General features: G+C 42.5%; 1 non-coding gene across 1 annotated transcript; it reads right to left on the bottom strand.

Moving 5' to 3' along the window:
- Window positions 1–15,669: 15,669 nt before the first annotated feature.
- Window positions 15,670–15,771, bottom strand: LOC112062052 (U6 spliceosomal RNA). Its single transcript, XR_002890510.1, has one exon. It is a non-coding gene; the product is annotated as a U6 spliceosomal RNA (small nuclear RNA).
- Window positions 15,772–16,929: the final 1,158 nt, after the last annotated feature.

Below are 16,929 nucleotides of genomic sequence, written 5' to 3'. Positions count from 1 at the left end.
CTGCGCGTCCGGAGCCTGTGCTCCGCAACGGGAGAGGTCACAGCAGTGAGAGGCCCGCGTACCGCCAAAAAATAAAAAATAAAAATAAACATTATATGGTTATATGGAAGGGGGTCAGTGTGTGTGTGTGTGTGTGTGTGTGTGTGTGTGTGTGTGTGTGTGTGTGTGTGTGTGTGGTGTTTGTGTACACCTGTAGGATAGAAACATTTAAGACTATCTCAAGATTTGAAATAACTGTTCCAGCGACTGGGGTATAAGCAGCAAAAAAAAAAAGCAGCTAAACCCTCTCAATCCCAAGCCAAGTGTTTACCTCCCAGCAAAACAAAGCCGCTGAAAGAGAATCAGCAGGACAAAAGCAGAGACTTGGAAAGTAACTGAGAGAAATTGGAGGGAATTGTAAAGAACCTGTCCCTTCTAATCCCAGAGTTGCTGAAACTACAGAAAAGCTGTGGAAATTAACCGTTTGTGTCACACACAGAACACCATATGCTGCTCTCCTTCCCTGGAGAAAGAACAGCCAGCAATTGCTTCTCACTCCCCAGCGGGCCGCTGAGCTCAGCCTGCACTCACTTGGAGTCTCAAATGAAAGGCAATTCACCCAGCCAGTCCCCAGCATACTTAACCTTTGGACCACAGATGCCAACGTCTCTCTGGAGAAAGAGTCAGTTGTGCTTGTCTTGGTGACTGTGATGCAACCACTGAAGGGAAAAAAAAAAAAAAGGCTTATTGCCACTATGATTTTGCAATGGCTCCAACAAAAGGCTTAAAGGATTTCAGATGCATTTGGAAATTAAACTCTGCTGGCCCTCCTGAGCCAGCATCTCTTCTGAATACCACAGGGACTGACAATGACAAAACCCAGACCCAACTGCTGATACAGGCTTGATGGTATTTGGGTTGTCCAGTCATGACAAGGCATAAACAGATCTCTTTGTCACTGTTTGCATGTGAAAAAAATGGCATCTCATCTGGCTGCTTTTGACCCAGGTCCTTTGGCAAGTTGTCCCAACACGTCCACCCCTGATCCTCAAGTGAATCTTTGGGAAACTGACCTTAAACACAGAATATGGAATTTTTTAAAGAGATAAATGCTCTCATTCTCTCTCTGCTTATATAGATATTTCTGGTCAAAGGCGAACTGACAGTAGGGATCCAGGACAGCTTGACAAGAGGTCAGTTCCTGCTGACATCAATGAAAAGAGGCAAATCTCAGAGGTGGTGTCTGACTTAGAAGGAAATGAAAAATGATAGCTTGCTACAAAGACAGGAAAAAATTTTTTCAAGTCTGGGTCTTAACATAGCAACCTCTTTTGGTATGCATTCTGTAGATTATAAGAAAGGAACTGGATTTCTGTAACCTGGACCAGAGGGAGTAAGGGGTGGGTGTATGGCTGCAGGTCTGGGGTGGCGTGGTGGTGACGTTTTATTGTCACTTGTAAGTGTCTGGAGACTTATACGTAGAGGACAGGGCTTCACTTTCATTTATCTTACTCCAGGTTCTGGGGTATGGGTTGTAAAAAACAAAACAGGTTCTCTGCATCACGAAAAATGTCTGGGATTTTACTCCAATGAGCCTAATTAGGCAGAGTAAGGAAGTATTGCTCAGTAAAGATTTGTTGAATGGTCATGTTTCCATACTCACATTTTTGTCACTGTGACTTTATAATGTGAAAGAGAGTCTCATTGCAACCTGGCTCAGTAACAGACAAACTCAACCACTGAGGCAGCCCTGCCCCCAACCCTGGTGCAACCCTGCACTGGGCCTCTGATGGAAGAGGCTGTACAGGAGGCCTCCTTGCCCCACCTGTACAGAGAGGCATCCTCCACACCCAGTGGGTGGAGGAACAAACCTGGTCATGGTTGACTTTCACAAGAACCCAGGCAGGGTGCCCAGGAGACCCCAAATCACCAGACCACCCTGCTAGCAAATCACCCTGCGAAGTGATGGGTTAACTTTATTCTTGCCTTCCTATCTTGAATACAAATTTACTTATTGGTTCTCTCTCTCTATGTAAATTTGGCTCAGTTAGTTCAGGATTAAAATATACACACTACTACTATATATAAAACAGATAATCAATAAGGACCTACTGTACAGCACAGGGATTTATACTCAATATCTTGTAATAACCTATAATGGAAGAGAATTAGAAAAAATTTATTTAAAAAAGAATGTATATATTTATATATATGTATAACTGAATCACTTTGCTGTACATCTGAAACTATCACAACATTGTGAATCAACTATCTTTCAATAAAAACTTTTAGAAAAGAATTTTACCTCAGAACATGAAAAGGGACTGTGTGATGTGAGTGAAAAAGAAAGACATGAGGGGAAAAAGGGAACAGAGGGAGGAGGGAGAGGAGGAGAGAAGACAACATAGAAATGAAACAACATATACATGAAAGAAGAAAGCAAACAGTCCTAAGGCAGTCAGAGCTACAGGGAGCCAGCTACTCACAAACCCAGAGCCGGATTCTAGCCACATAAAGTGCAAAGGGAATTGTCTGTGTGAGTGTGTCTGTGTCAGGGATGGACACAGTCACATCAAGTAGCCCCAACACATACCAGTTCCTTCATCCACAGTGGAAACCTCAGCCATTGTAGAATCTTTTCCTTTCCTGGAGCCCACCATGGTGTGAGTTATCAGTTTCTGTGACTACCTGCCATAGCCTGGGTTCCACCAAGAACAAAACTTAATGTGAGACCTGTTTATGGCGGTGTGTTTGAGGGTGGACCCAGTGAGCCACGAGAGGAAGAGGGGAAGGCGTCTGGAAGGAACAGGAGGACAGTCAAGGATGTGGTCCTGAGCTGGTCACTGCCACGGGGTCTTGATCCTGCAAGATGTTTTGTGGAGCCTTATGAGATGCATCTCAGAACAGTCCACACAGGAGACACCCATGCAGCATCATTTAAGCAGGCTCCCCTGAGTGTTAGTACCTTCGTATTTCTGGATTGTTTGTGAAAGGCTGCAGAGTGGTTTCTTGGGGCATTCCATGCAGCAACATCAGAGGAGACTCTGGTTGAGAAGCATGGCGGACATAGCCTGTGGCTGGGGGGATGGGCCCTCCGTTTGCACCTGCCCAGAGCTAGCTGAAGTTTGTGCAGAAACGGTGACCACAGAGGTGGTCAAAGTAAAGGGTACGATAGGGGAAATAAAAGTAATGCATAAGATTTAACTTTTTCCCACTGTCACCGCGTTAGTTTAGGGCATCTCTTGCCTGAATAATGAGTGTAGCCTCCTAAGTCTGCTCCCTGTCTGCGAATCTCTTTCTCTTTAAATTCACTGTTCAGATACTGCCAGCAACATCTTTCCAAAACCCAGATCTGATTCTATCACTCCCTTGCTTAAAAACCTTCTCTTCCTTCACTCCTTTCTTCTTTGGACATTTTATACCTTTGTACATTTCTTGGCTCTCCTCTGAATTTTTGGTATGGCACGAGAGGTAGCTTTCAAAATCTGCCTCCTTGGCTTCATTTCTCACTTCCTCCCAACAAACACCCTTCATGCTAGCCCTGATGTTTCCAACTTGTGCTCTCCGGGGTCCTATGAAATTATTTCAAAAGATCAGAAGAACCATATGTACATCAAGAAATCTGTAGCCTGAATAAGTAATGTGACTGAAACATATGCTGTAGGTTCACAAAACTTAACTCACACTTCTCCCTGGATTTGCAGAGAAAATAGAATTTCTTACTTTGTCTAGATCTAATCTAGTTTCTTTCATGATCACTCCCTCTACTCCCTTCGCCCTTGCTGGTAGCAGGCATAAATATTAGCTCATGTAGGAGGTACCCTTCTTTTGTGGTCATGTTTGAGGGGGTCAGGGTTGGGGATTGTTCCCAGGAGACCTGCTGGGGGAAAAAGCAGAGAATTTCATGCCACTGCTATGCTCTCAAGTTTGGGGTCTTGGTCTTTCTTTCTGTGAACCTACAAAGTGCCCTCTGGTCAGGGAGCATGCCTGCTCTTGAGTACCCCAGGTCAATCCTCCCCAGAACCAAGCCTCAGCAAACTCTGAGGGAGGGGAAAGCATTTCTTTTACTCAAGGATTCAATGAAGCATCCCCAAATAACACAGAGCCTGATTGCTGGGAGTTGGGGCTTTTCTGGCTAACTTGTTCTGAGGCACCATACGAAAGGGCCTCACCTTCTAGTCCCTCATGGTAGCTGCCTCATTCCCTGACTTGATCTCCTTATCTTGTCCTTTTTCCAGAAGCTCCCCTCTTCAAATTCTTCACATCTGATGGTCCACCCCCCCCATCCTTGGGAAGATCTCTTCTTGGGGTGGAGTTGGGGGGACAGAGGTTCTACCTGAATTTATCTAAGAGTAAACATACCTCATCATTGTGAAATATTTAATTTTTTTTCTTCTGAAGATAATGTGATCTATTTTCACCTGAGAAACACATTCCTCTGTTAAAGTAACATTGAGCCTATTTTTTTTTAGTTCAAATTTTGTTTTTAATTTTTAAAAATTTTTAAATTTTTGGTTAAATTCACATAAGGTGAAATGCACAAACCTGAAATGTACAATACATGAGTTTTGGAAAATGCATACATCTGTGTAGCCTGCAATCCTGTCAATATATACAGCATTACCATCATACCAGGAAGTTCCCTTATGCCCTAGTTTCCAGATAATTCCCCACAAGAGGCAACTGTTTTTCTGATGTTTTTCATCATAAATGAGTTTTACCTATTTTAAAACTTTATATAAATGGAATTGATCAGTTAACATTGAGCCTATTAATTGCAAGGTAATAACCCTGGCATTATTGTGCTAAGGGAAGAACTCAAGCTCTGTGAGGGCAAGAATATTTGCTGTTTATTAACTGCTTTATCTAAACTGCTTTATTTTTACTGGAACAGCCCCCAACGTACAGCAGACATTCAATCCAAGTTTGTTGCATGATTGAAGGAATAAATAAATAGAATATGCTCTTCCTTCTGGGGTTTCTTTTTGTTACGTAACAAAGGGCCTCCACATTGACAGAGAATAGATTTGGCAGAGATGGGAATGGTATCTCCATTCTGCCAATAGGTTATAATTTTTCAGGATAACTTTATAAAAAATAATATTAGAATAACTGCGTATCTATGTACTAATTTTTTTTTTCAAAGAAAACAGGAGTCCGCAAAAGAAACTCTTTTATCCCAGAGGCAGCTTCCTCAGCTCAGTTTCATGTCCTAGAGGCAATCACTGCTAAGAGGCTGTGTTTTTAGTTCTACTGGTAACCATATGACCTTAAATAATATACTCAAGCCTCTATTTCTTGTTACCATCAGCTGAAGAGAATTATTGACTCTTAGAAAAGGTGAAGAACACTGCATCACTGCCTACTCATACACTCTCTTCCCCTTGTCTCCTATCTCTTCTCTCATAGTATGCATATTTTCTTATGTTACTGATATAAACCTTGGGAACTTTCCTTATTTATTTTCTGAGTAGCCAATTTGATTATCTGCTGTATTTAGTGTATGATTAGGCCCACTTATTGAATTTCTTGTCATTTTTAATTTCTAAGAACTATTTTGTTTTTGGCTGATAGTTCCCTTTTATATAGCACCCTGTTCTTGTTTAACTGTTGCAAAATCTTGACTCTGAGGATTCTAATGAATTTGTTGTTGTTGTTGTTGTTAAAAATCTCTTTTCTGTTCCCTGGATTTTCTGTTTTCTCTGGGGTCAGTGGATTTTCTTCCTATGTCTGTTGATAATTCCCAGGTTAGCTCTGAGTGAGAGTTAGGCTGTTGGATATGTGTTTCCTGTAGCTGTAGAGATGACTGGATTAAAGGGCTGCCTGTGGTTCTTTGTAAATAGGATTTCCTCCAGAAGGCAGCTGGGAGACCCCTACCTTTGCAAAGGAGGATGGCCTCACTTTGGTGATGGGGAAATTGGGAAGATAGTATGTCCCTCTGGGGCAGAGTTGCCATTCCTTCTCTGCTTGCCTCTCTCCTCCTCCCACTCATCCCCCTCTGTGTGGGGAGAGGGAACTATCTAAAGCCCTAGTCTTCTTCTCTCTCAAGCTCTGATACCATCACTGGGAAGATTTTGTAGGAAGATCACATATTTTTCTTAGATAACAATCCTCCATGTTAGTTTCCTTCTTTTTTTTTAAATTAACTAATTAATTTATTATTTATTTTTGGCTGCAATGGGTCTTTGTTGAGGTGCACGGGCTTCTCATTGTGGTGGCTTCTCTTGTGGAGCATGGGCTCTAGGTGCACAGGCTTCAGTAGTTGTGGCATGCAGGCTCAGTAGTTGTGGCTCGCAGACTCTAGAGCTCAGGCTCAGTAGTTGTGGTGCACGGGCTTAGTTGCTCCATGGCATGTGGGATCTTCCTGGTCCAGGGCTCAAACCCATGTCCGCTGCATTGGCAGGTGGGTTCTTAACCACTGCGCCACCAGGGAAGCCCTCCATGTTAGTTTCAATGGCACTTTTAGAGGAAGGGAAGGTAAATGTGAGCTTTAAGTCTGACATCCTTTGCTATTTTTTAAAAAAATTTATTCTCAAACATTTTATTTAGGATTACTCCATCAAAATTTATAGATGGGGATTATCTTTTTTAAACTTTTTAAAAATTGAACAAAAGATTCTTTAAATTCTGTAGTGCTTTACAGTTTTTAAAAGTTTCAAACACATGATTTCATGTAATCCCATAATAATCCCTTTTTTAAATCCCCTACTCCTATAGTGTCCCTCCCTCCTTCCCTCTCCCCACTGGTAACTACTAGTTGGTTCCCTGAATCTGTGAGTCTGCTTCTTTTGTTGTTTCATTCATTGGTTTGTTGTATTTTTTAGATTCCACATATAAGTGATAGCATACAGTATTTGTCTTTCTCTGTCTGACTTATTTCACTTAGCAAAGTACCCTCCAAGTCCATCCATGTTGCTGCAGGTGGAAAAATTTCATTCTTTTCTATGATTGAGTAGTAGTCCATTTTATATATATATATATATATATATATATATACCACATCTTTTTTATCCATTCATCTGTTGATGGACACTTAGGTTGCTTTCATACCTTGGCAATGTGCTACTATTTTTTGACTACATAGCTGCTATAGCGATTGATAAAATACACATTTGTTCAAGAGCTCTACTAAACACATAGTAGATTTTTCTGTGATGTGCTTTCTCAATCAATGGATGCTAAAACTACAACTATTTTCATTAGGGATGAATGAAACTCTTTGGTGTTAAAACTGTTGAGAACCTATCTGAGCTGCCTTAAATGCTTTTATGCTGTTCTTTATACTTGGACTGCTCATCTCACTTCTACCTGCAAGATTCTGCCATCATGAAGGACTAGTTCAATGATCAGTTTCTCTGTGAGGTTTTCCTCTATGCTCTGAGACAGAATTAACTGCTCCATCTTCATTATTCCCTGAACACTCTGTCCATCCCTTCAGCATAGCAATTATCATGTTGTATGATAGTTGTTTACATTCTCTCTCACTCCACTCCAGTCTTAATCATCTTTTAATGTTTTATCTCAAATACCCAACACAGAATGAAGACTTGTTGGCTTATATTGAATTGCAGACTTTGCTTTTATATTTTGTAATGATTGTCATTGACTGTGTGTGGTGAAGAGAAGGCCATAAATGGAAAGGATTGTCATTGATCTTAGCAATGTGAAGCCTTCCAGAGTAGACCAGTTATCACAATCTTCATTCTTGGTGTTTTCCAAAGCTGTTTAGAAGATTCCTGTTTATGTGTTTCTGCTAAGATTATTCTTTTTCCTTTCAAAGGCTACCTAAGAAAAAAGCAAAGACTCCATCTCAAGAGATCTCTAAGAAGAAGTGAGGGAGACAATGTAGTTAATTTTCAATGAAAAGTTGGGGAGGAGAGAGAAGAATGTGAGTATAAGTCTCTTTCATTGTCTAGAGGTTCCCTTAGTGCAGGGCTTCTGTTCACTACTGCCTTTGTATCATCATTCATTCATCCACTTACTCCATAAATATTTACTGAGTGCCTATGGTGTATCAGGCATTGTGTTAGGACTTGGGAAAATGCTGAACATGGTTAACAAACAATGCCCTGGGCATTTCACCATGCTGCTAAATGACTCTTGTGGAAGACACTCCAAGGGCAGGTCAACAGGCAGTTAATCAATGGTATTCGTTGGTATTTCTTATATATTCACCCTGGTGCTAGGCTTTGTAGGTCGTTTAAAAGTAGGATAGATCTTGTCCATAAGGAATTTAGGATTAAAAATTATTAGAGTCCTATATAAAATGGCATAGAGAGCCAGCAAATGATATAGTTTATAATATAAGGATATTAGCAGTTCAGCGTCTTAGGGATCAGCTTGTTTTGAAGGGCTATAGGTGGGGATGTCAGAAGGCTTCGAATAATTCGCTGAAGCACTCTTCCTCTTTTCCCTCTATCCCCAGGTGTCTGGTATACAGATTTGCCTGAAGAAAGAGTTTAAAAAAAATGTTCTCTGTAGTTGAAAATCTATGCAACTGTATGTGGATCCAGGTCCACAGCCAAGTTTCACAGGAAGTGTCAATTAACTTGAGATGTGGAGGCTAAGGACTAAATAGTTCAGTGATGGGGGAGAGGAAGATTCCAGGTAGAGTGAAAACATGTGTGAAAGTCTGGATTAGGCAAGTGGCATGAATTTCAAGGCACAGATTCCGCTAGCATGGCTGGAGCATAGAGAACACAGTGAGGAGTGATGAGAGATGAGGCTGGAAAGATCATTAGGAGCTAAATCCTGCAGGATTTCGGTCACCTTACTACCATGAGGGTGTTATATAATAAGGAGTGAGCCAAAGGTCCTCTGCCTGAAAGAATACCCAGTTATGTTGTGACTCTCTGACTGTTATAAACTCATTTTAGATTTTAGGTTTTGCTAGCATACACATTTACACCCCCCCCAACAAGTACACACATGGTTATATAAAAGAGCACTTGACATGATAACTTTCGTGTAGTTGATGAAGTATTCTAATGACAAAAAGTTGACAATGCAGGGCTGGGTGGTTATTTTTTTAAGTATGCAGGCCAATTACAGCTGCATACTTAAATATACAGGCAGCTTTCAATTACTAGAATGGAGAGCAATGAGAATGCTATATTAAAAAAAAGCCCAACAACAGATAATCCAAAAGTCATCACATCTTGGCTTTTGAAAGAATTGTATTGTTTTCTTGCAGCAGATTTGCATTCCTAATTATGCCTCGCTTAAGCTAATATTAAAATGAGTTTGCATTCCCAGAGAAAGCACACACCAGCTGGGCAAAGAAAGGCAAGGACCCAAGAACTTGCTGAGTGATGGGATAGGGGTGGTCTTAAGGGAAGTGGCCTAGGACTGAATATTTGCTATAATAATCAAGAAGAGCCCTCCTGGCTCCTTCCAATTTCCAGAAATAGGCTGTAGGGACACAACATGCATGTGAAAATGTATTATCACTAAATCAAGGAACCAAAGAAAAGCAGGTCCAACTTTGCATATGGTGCACAAAATAATTTCCTGTTTAGTATTGTCCTGCATTTTTGTTGTAATATGGGCTGGGAGAGGGAGAAGACCCGTTTAAAAGTTGCTTGATCCCAGTGGAATTTAAACCTTAATTATCACTTAACCTAGGAAAGCTCTGCCAGTATTATAACAGTAAGTCCCTTCAGATCCGTAATTAAATTTCTGCCTGTGGGTTATGTGGGTAAATCCTGTAAGAGGGGAGAATCAATTATGGGAACATTTAAGTGTGCTATAAAACCCAGGAAGACAAGAGTTCCTAAAGCGTTATTGGAGAATTCTAGGATTATGTCAAAAGAACAATTTTACTACCTTACTCTAGAAATAACCAAGATTGATGATTGTGCCAGGGCAGGGAGTGTTCTGAGAAAGTGCATTCATAGTCACAAAATTTATACTAAGAGTCAGAAAATAATAGAGTTCAAAGAGGCTGATAAAACCAACAGCTAAGATTTACTGAGCATTTACTATGGATTCTGCATGGTTTTAAGTGTTTTCCATGTGATAACTCATTGAGCACCTAGTCTAAACACTCTCCCTCTTAGAGGAAACTGAGGCCTGTGATGTGAAAAGAGTTAGCCTGGTCCCGCATGACCAGAAATGATCAGAGGCAGAACTAGAACCCAAGACTTCTGACTCCTAATCCAGGGCTTGCTTTCTACACTGGATGCCCTTTCTGTCAGCTGGAAGATCCTATCACTTGATCAAACCTGCACGCTTTAGAATAAATTTTTAACGATGTGCTGGTGACAGTGGAAAAAGCATGGACCTTAGAGTTGAACCTGCACTTGAACTCTGGCTTGCTACTTACTTCTAAGAGTTTGTCCTTCTGCAGGACTGCCATGTCTGCTTGGCTTGTGTCCCTCTGTGACTTCCTGGAATAAAGTCTGACATCCTTGCTTGGACGGCAAGGCTGGTCCTGGTGGTCTAGGCTGTACTAACCTCACCAGCTTCACCTCGTGTCAGTCCCTACCCCTCACTCTCTGCCCCAGCTGCCTGGCGCGTTGTCACTTTTTTGGAGGGCTATGCTTCTTTCCACCATGGGGTCTCCAAGTGCTGGGAACGTTGGCTTGTCCCTCTCCTAAGGAACACCTCAGGTCTCAGCTTCAATTTTGCTTCCTTAGGGAAGTCTTCTTGGATGCTCAGCTCCCTCCGTTAGACGTTCTCATAGCAGCCTCACTTGCCCTTGGTAGCTCTCATCCTTACCATAATTATTCAATTACTTGTAGTTGTTTAACCGATGCTACCCTCCAAGAATAGAAGCTCTACGAGGGCAGGGATAGGTATTCCCAGTGCTGAGGTCAAGAGAATGTGCTCACTAAATACCATGTGAATGAATGAACCCATCTCGAGCCTCAGTTTTTTCTTTTGTAGAGTGGAGATACCTCACACTGGACGATTGTCAGCATTAAATGGTGTATTGATTTAAGGCTTCCAGCTCAGTGCTTGCTAGCAGCATAGAACTCAGTAAACGTGAATTTCATTTCCTGCACCTTCTTCCTTCTCTGACAATGTCCCCGAGGCACCATGCCTGTTGAAATATCTAAGAAAGATGGAATTATGTTCTGGATAGTTTTAGTACAAAGCATATTTTTTGCATTCTGCATCTTTGAATACCGATCGCCCACTGATGGTATATGTGGCAACTAGCTCTCCAGGAACCAGCGTCTTTGACAAAGCAGGGCACCTCACTCCCAGCTGGACAGGATAACAGAGCACTTACTGTAGGCATCATTCTCCTGGGGTCAGAACCTTAAACTAATCCCCCTGCTGAATATGAAACAGATGAAACGGGAGCGGCTGCTCTTCTCAGCTGGTGAGGTGCTGGAGCTGAAGCAGTGTGGTGTTTAGGTGTCTTCCGCCTCAAAGCCCAGACAGAGTGACAACAAGGCTGCTCAGATGTGTGCTTACGTGGAAACCTCCGGCCATGTTTTCCTTTGGAAGGAAAACACGAGTTCTCTCCCTTCCCCCACAGCTGGAATCCAGACTCCCCGAAGACAAAGCACTGTGTTTCCTTCTCAGCAGGCTCTCCTGTGGATTGTCACTCTCCTCACAGCCCTTAACCCTGTGCTGCTTTGAAAACTCTGTGGGGAGTGAGCGAGGAACCTGATATGAGTCTGCGCCCTCCTCCAACCCTCACCTTTTTATAAGCATCACGGGAGGCGAGACGAAGCACGTACAGGGTTGTAGGCAACAGAGAAGGCGTGTCACAAACCCTTTAGAACAAGCTATGGATGGGTCGAGTTTATGTTTAAGTCAAAGGGAAAGGACCTTTTAAATATAATTTAAAGCAATAAAACTGGTTTTAAGATCATGGCTCTAAAATTAGTCCTGGAACCAAGACTTGTCATCTGATACTCTCTGCCTTGGGCAATTACTTCACCTTTCTAAAACTCAGTTTTCTCATCTGTGAAGTGGCCACAGTGACAGTCCTTATCTTATAGGCCAGGAATTGGCAAGCTTTTTCTGTAAAGGATGAGTTAGTAAATATCTCAGGTTTTGCAGCACATATAGTCTTTGTGGCATACCCGTTTTTTGTTTGTTTTTTCCAAACCTTTAAAAATGTCTGAACTGTTCTTAGATTAAGGGCTATACAAAAACAGACCAGGACCAGATTTGGTGACCTCTGTTTAGGCTTATTGTGAGGGTGAAATCAGATAGCATATATGAAATGTTTTGCATTGGACCTAAAACATAGCAGATTCTCAATGAACGATAGGTATGATGATTCTTACCTGGTGATTGTGTAGAAGGCTAACTAAAAGTAATAGCAGAACTTTCAGACTTAGCTATTCTGGCTCCCTTGACACACACACATCCAGTAGAGCAAATATTTACAAAGACAATAGAATGGAGACAAATTAAAACCATTAATGTGATACTCATTATTTGATTTGAAGCATTTAAAAATTAAATACGGTCAAGGATATAGGGGCCAGTGGACATTTCTGAGGGCCACCTGTGTGCCAGGATTTTGCCATGTGTTATTTCACAACAGTGCTGCTAGGTGGGTTTTACGAGAAGAGAAGCAGAGACTAGGGAAGGGAATATCCCTGGAAACCAAGTGTGTCTGCCCAGGGCCTCCATGTTGTGCAGACTTTTTTTTTTCCCATTTTTATTATTTATTTATTTATTTGAAGTATAGTTGATTTATAATGTTGTATTAGCACAGTGATTCAGATATATATATTCTTTTTCAGATCTAGAGACACGTACTGACTGAAAGTAAGGGGATGGAAAAAAGCTATTCCATGCAAATGGAAATCAAAAGAAAGCTGGAGTAGCTATACTTATATCAGACAAAATAGACTTTAAAATAAAGACTGTTACACGAGACAAAGAAGGACACTACGTAATGATCAAGGGATCAATCCAAGAAGAAGATATAACAATCGTAAATATATATGCACCCAACATAGGAGCACCTCAATATGTAAGGTAAATATTTTAACAGACAGGTTATACAGACTTGATGGCTGTTCTCATGGTCCTCTGACTCTTATGCCCATTCTCTTTCTAATGTACATGCATTTACATCAACTTTTTGCCTCTTGACCCTGGAATAGGTGGCTGCCTTCTGAATGGAATTTAATGAGTGGTTCAAAGGCTGTTTCTAAGTGTACACCTTCTATGTGCCAAGCCCTGTGCCGGACGTTGGAATTACAAAATGAAAAAGAAAATGAGTATGGCACGATCCCTTTTGTTGAAGAACCAAGTCTAGCAGGAAAGACACCACCCAGGTAGCTAATCTTGATATATTAGGAAAGTATTCTATTAGTAGTGCTTGGTGGAAAATTCCATTCAGGTTTTGTCTTTAGGAAGTCATTGTGACAATGCCTGGATTTGTATTAAAAACACACAACTTCCGTTCTATCACAATCTCCCCATTTCAATATGATATCTTCATTGGCTTCCCATTACCCATAGAATGAAGTTCAGACTTCTTGGATCATATTCAAGGCCTTATGCCAAAGCTTCCCAGTGGGTGTGTCAGATCTGCTGAGATGATGCTGTAGACTGAATTGTTGAAACCCAGTTCCCAGTGTGATGGTGTTTGGAGGTTGGGCCTTTAAGAAGTGATTAGCTCATCAGGGTGGAGCCCTCATGAGTGGGATTAGTGCCTTTATAAAAGAACCACTGGAGACAACCCTGGCTCCTTGGGCCATGTGAGGTTATGGTGAGAAGATGGCTGTTTATGAGGAAGTGGGCTCTCACCAGACACCGAATCTACCAGAGCCATGTTCTCGGACTTCCCAGCCTCCAGAACTGGGAGGAATAAATTTCTGTTGTTTCAAAGCCACCAGTCTATGGTATTTTGTTATTGCATCCTGTACAGACTAAGACAGGTGGTGACAGCCTTGCCCATCTACTCTGGTGTATACTAAAAATATGATCCTTATTCCTCATGTGCCTCAACCTGAAATATTTTGGGAAGGCTTGTCCTTCACAACCTGTCCCTGATTTTCCTTTCCTGCCAAATTTCCCTCAACTGTCCCAACGCACACAGGGTCTGTTCCCTGTTCCTTGTCCATTCGTCATGTTTCCCAACCTACACACCTCTGCTCACATGGTTCTTTCTGCCTGGAAGTCCCGCCCAACCCTTTCTACCACTTCTGTGTAGTCTGCAAATTCTTGAAAAGAATAACCTATAAGTGACCTCTTTCATGAAGGATTCCCTGCATTCATTGTCCTTTGACCTGCAGTAGTGTTTTATCTTTTTTACGGCACTTGCCATCTGTTACATTCTTAGCAGTGAAAGGACCTAGTGCTGTGTCTGGCACATAGTAGGGCTCAGGTGGTCAGCTGACCATCCTGCCTGCCTTCCTTGCTTTATTTGTAGAATCTTAGGAAAATTATTTAAATCAGTGGTTCTTAAATGTGGCTGCACATTATAATTGCCTGAGGAGGTTTTGTTTTGTTTTGTTTAATATTTCAATGCCCAAGCCATACCTCAAATCAATGAAACCAGAAACTCTAAAGGGTGGTTTCCAGCATCAGAGTTCCCCAGCTGACTCCAACATGCAACCAGGGTCCAGAGTCGCTGTTCTGAACAACCCGAGCCTTGTTTCTAGAGTCGTTCTGAAAACTAAATGCCATGTTTGCGAAAGCTTGCACAGTGCCTGGTGCATACTGAGTGTGCAGTAACTATTAATTACTGTATTGTATTTTACCCCAGCTTTTCACTTCTTTGCTGACAGGGTCTTGCACATAGTAGGTATGGAATAAATGCTGGTTGAATAAACAAATGCTCCTTGAGAAAGCTTCAGGGAAAACCCCAGCAGGTTGTTGCAGACAGCTGGCTTTAATATGAACTAAAGGTTGTGCCTGGAGCAGAGGCATATGGGGATGTGGTCTGTCCTGGGTGCAGGCAATGGGGGAGAAGTGGAGGGGGGTGGGTGTCGGCTTTACAAGATTTAAAAACAATAATAAAACCAACTACGAGTCTATCTTCTTTTTACTGTCATCACACACTGGAAATTCTTAACAGTACCGGTGATAAAATGCTTCTTGCTGGGATGGACTTCTCCCACCACCCCTGCCCTCTCCGCCTCATCTCGTTTCACCACTGGCTCGGAGCCCGGCAAGAAAAGACAAAAGAGCTCTTACCATCAGCACTATTAATGAGCTAAATGGCTGGAGAAAGAAACAAGGGAACTGTAAATTATATTTATAAATTATGTCATATAAAGCCAGACTAAGTAATTAAACTGTGGGCCCATAATTAAATACTTGTATAACATTTGGGCCCTGAGATTTCTTTCTGCCACAATGGTTAGCAGGCTGTGTGGTGGGCTGATGACTCATATGGAGGTCCTGGGGCAAAGTGATGTCAAGGTCACTGTCTAAACAGGAGAATCCTTGAGGGACAGCCTTGGATGTGGTCAAAGGAATGGACAAGTGATTTGCAAGGTAACAGGCGAGGAGGGAAAAGCCCCAGACCCCCTGGAGCATGTGAGAAGGGCAGTAGCATCCTAGATTAGTGAATGAAGGTCAAGCAGCAGTGCTCTCAGGCCCAGCAGAAAGGGAGGGCCTTCCCATTGTTGGCTCCAGCCAACCCTCCCCTTCACATGCCCACCCTTCACAAGCCCACGTAGAGTCACAGACATCAATATGACTTCTTTGAACAGTCTCCTTTTCACATCTCTTTACCTTTGCCCATGTTGTTGTTAGCAAAAACAAAATATGGAACGCTTCATGAATTTGCGTGTCATCCTTGCGCAGGGGCGATGCTAATCTCTGTATCGTTCCAACTTTATATATGTGCTGCCAAAGTGAGCATCCTTCTCCGTTCTTCCCCTAGCCATTTAGTCCTTCAAGATCTAGCTCCAAGGAGCTCCATGGAGACTGTTCCTGACTCATTTAGGCAGTGGTAAGTCTTCCTCTGGTTCTCACGGTTACATTATCGGGTAATATAGTTCTCTGCTGAGTGTGTCCCCTGTAAGGTCCTGAATGGCCGAGCACCTGTTCTCAGCTCCTAAAAAATTGCCCGGCAGAATGGAAGGTGCTTAACACCCCTCTGTTGAGTAAATGAGTAAATGACTGAAGGATAGATAGCCCTGCATAGAAGGGGAGGTGGTATTATCCCTATTTTTCAGAGCTAGACGGTCAGCTCAGGGGTTCTGTCTTGTTCAGCTTCCTGTTGGCAGCACCCAGCATGGTGCTCAGCAAAGAGAAATTGCTCCGTGAATATTTGCTAAGCATATAGGAGGCGATTGAAAGGAGATAGACTTCGGCACAAATTCCCCTCATCCCAAATCCCCACCCCCAGAGAAATAAACCGAGTAAGAGTACTGCGAGGACAAGTGTCAGTGTCCACTGGTGTTTACGAAATAACACTGTGTATCTTAGCAAAACCATGGGGAGGGCAGGCAACGCATGTCAGGTCTAAGATCAAGGTGAGATTTGTTGGGGGTGGTGGAGGGAAGGGATGGGAGAGAGGGATGCGGAGCCTGGGAGGCCCAGGTGTGGGAATTCAGGGGAAGGAGGAGGAGACGGTGACGAAAGCATCTAGAGCAGCCTTGAAAGGGAGGTCACAAGAGAAAAGGAGAGTCAAGAGGGAGTGGTTTGTGGGGAGGAGCATGATCAGCTGTGAGATAAGCTGCACCAAAGGCAAGGAAATTCTTTCAGGGTGAGAGAAGATGGTAGAAAACTGGGAGGTGGGGGGATTGGACCAAGAAGGTCTGCAAGGAATCCGGGGGTGAGGCCCAGCTGTTTCCTTGCCCACAAGCACCCCAGGTGGTAGGAAAACCACACTAAGGTTTGAAATCTGCTGGTAACGGTAAAGAACCGGGACTCTACACTTACTCAGCTGCCTGGGTTGGGGGGAGGGGATAGCCTGCCTCTGCCATTTATCATGTGTGAGGCCTTGGTATAACTCTAAATCTCCATTTCCTTTTATGTCAAATGGAGATGATAAATGTACCTACCTCTTAGAGG

The sequence above is a fragment of the Physeter macrocephalus genome, chromosome 16, assembly GCF_002837175.3.
Source record: "Physeter macrocephalus isolate SW-GA chromosome 16, ASM283717v5, whole genome shotgun sequence".
In the NCBI taxonomy this organism is placed as follows: Eukaryota; Metazoa; Chordata; class Mammalia; order Artiodactyla; family Physeteridae; genus Physeter; species Physeter macrocephalus.
Note: the sequence above shows the minus strand (reverse complement) of the source record. Positions and strands in the feature narration are given on the sequence as shown.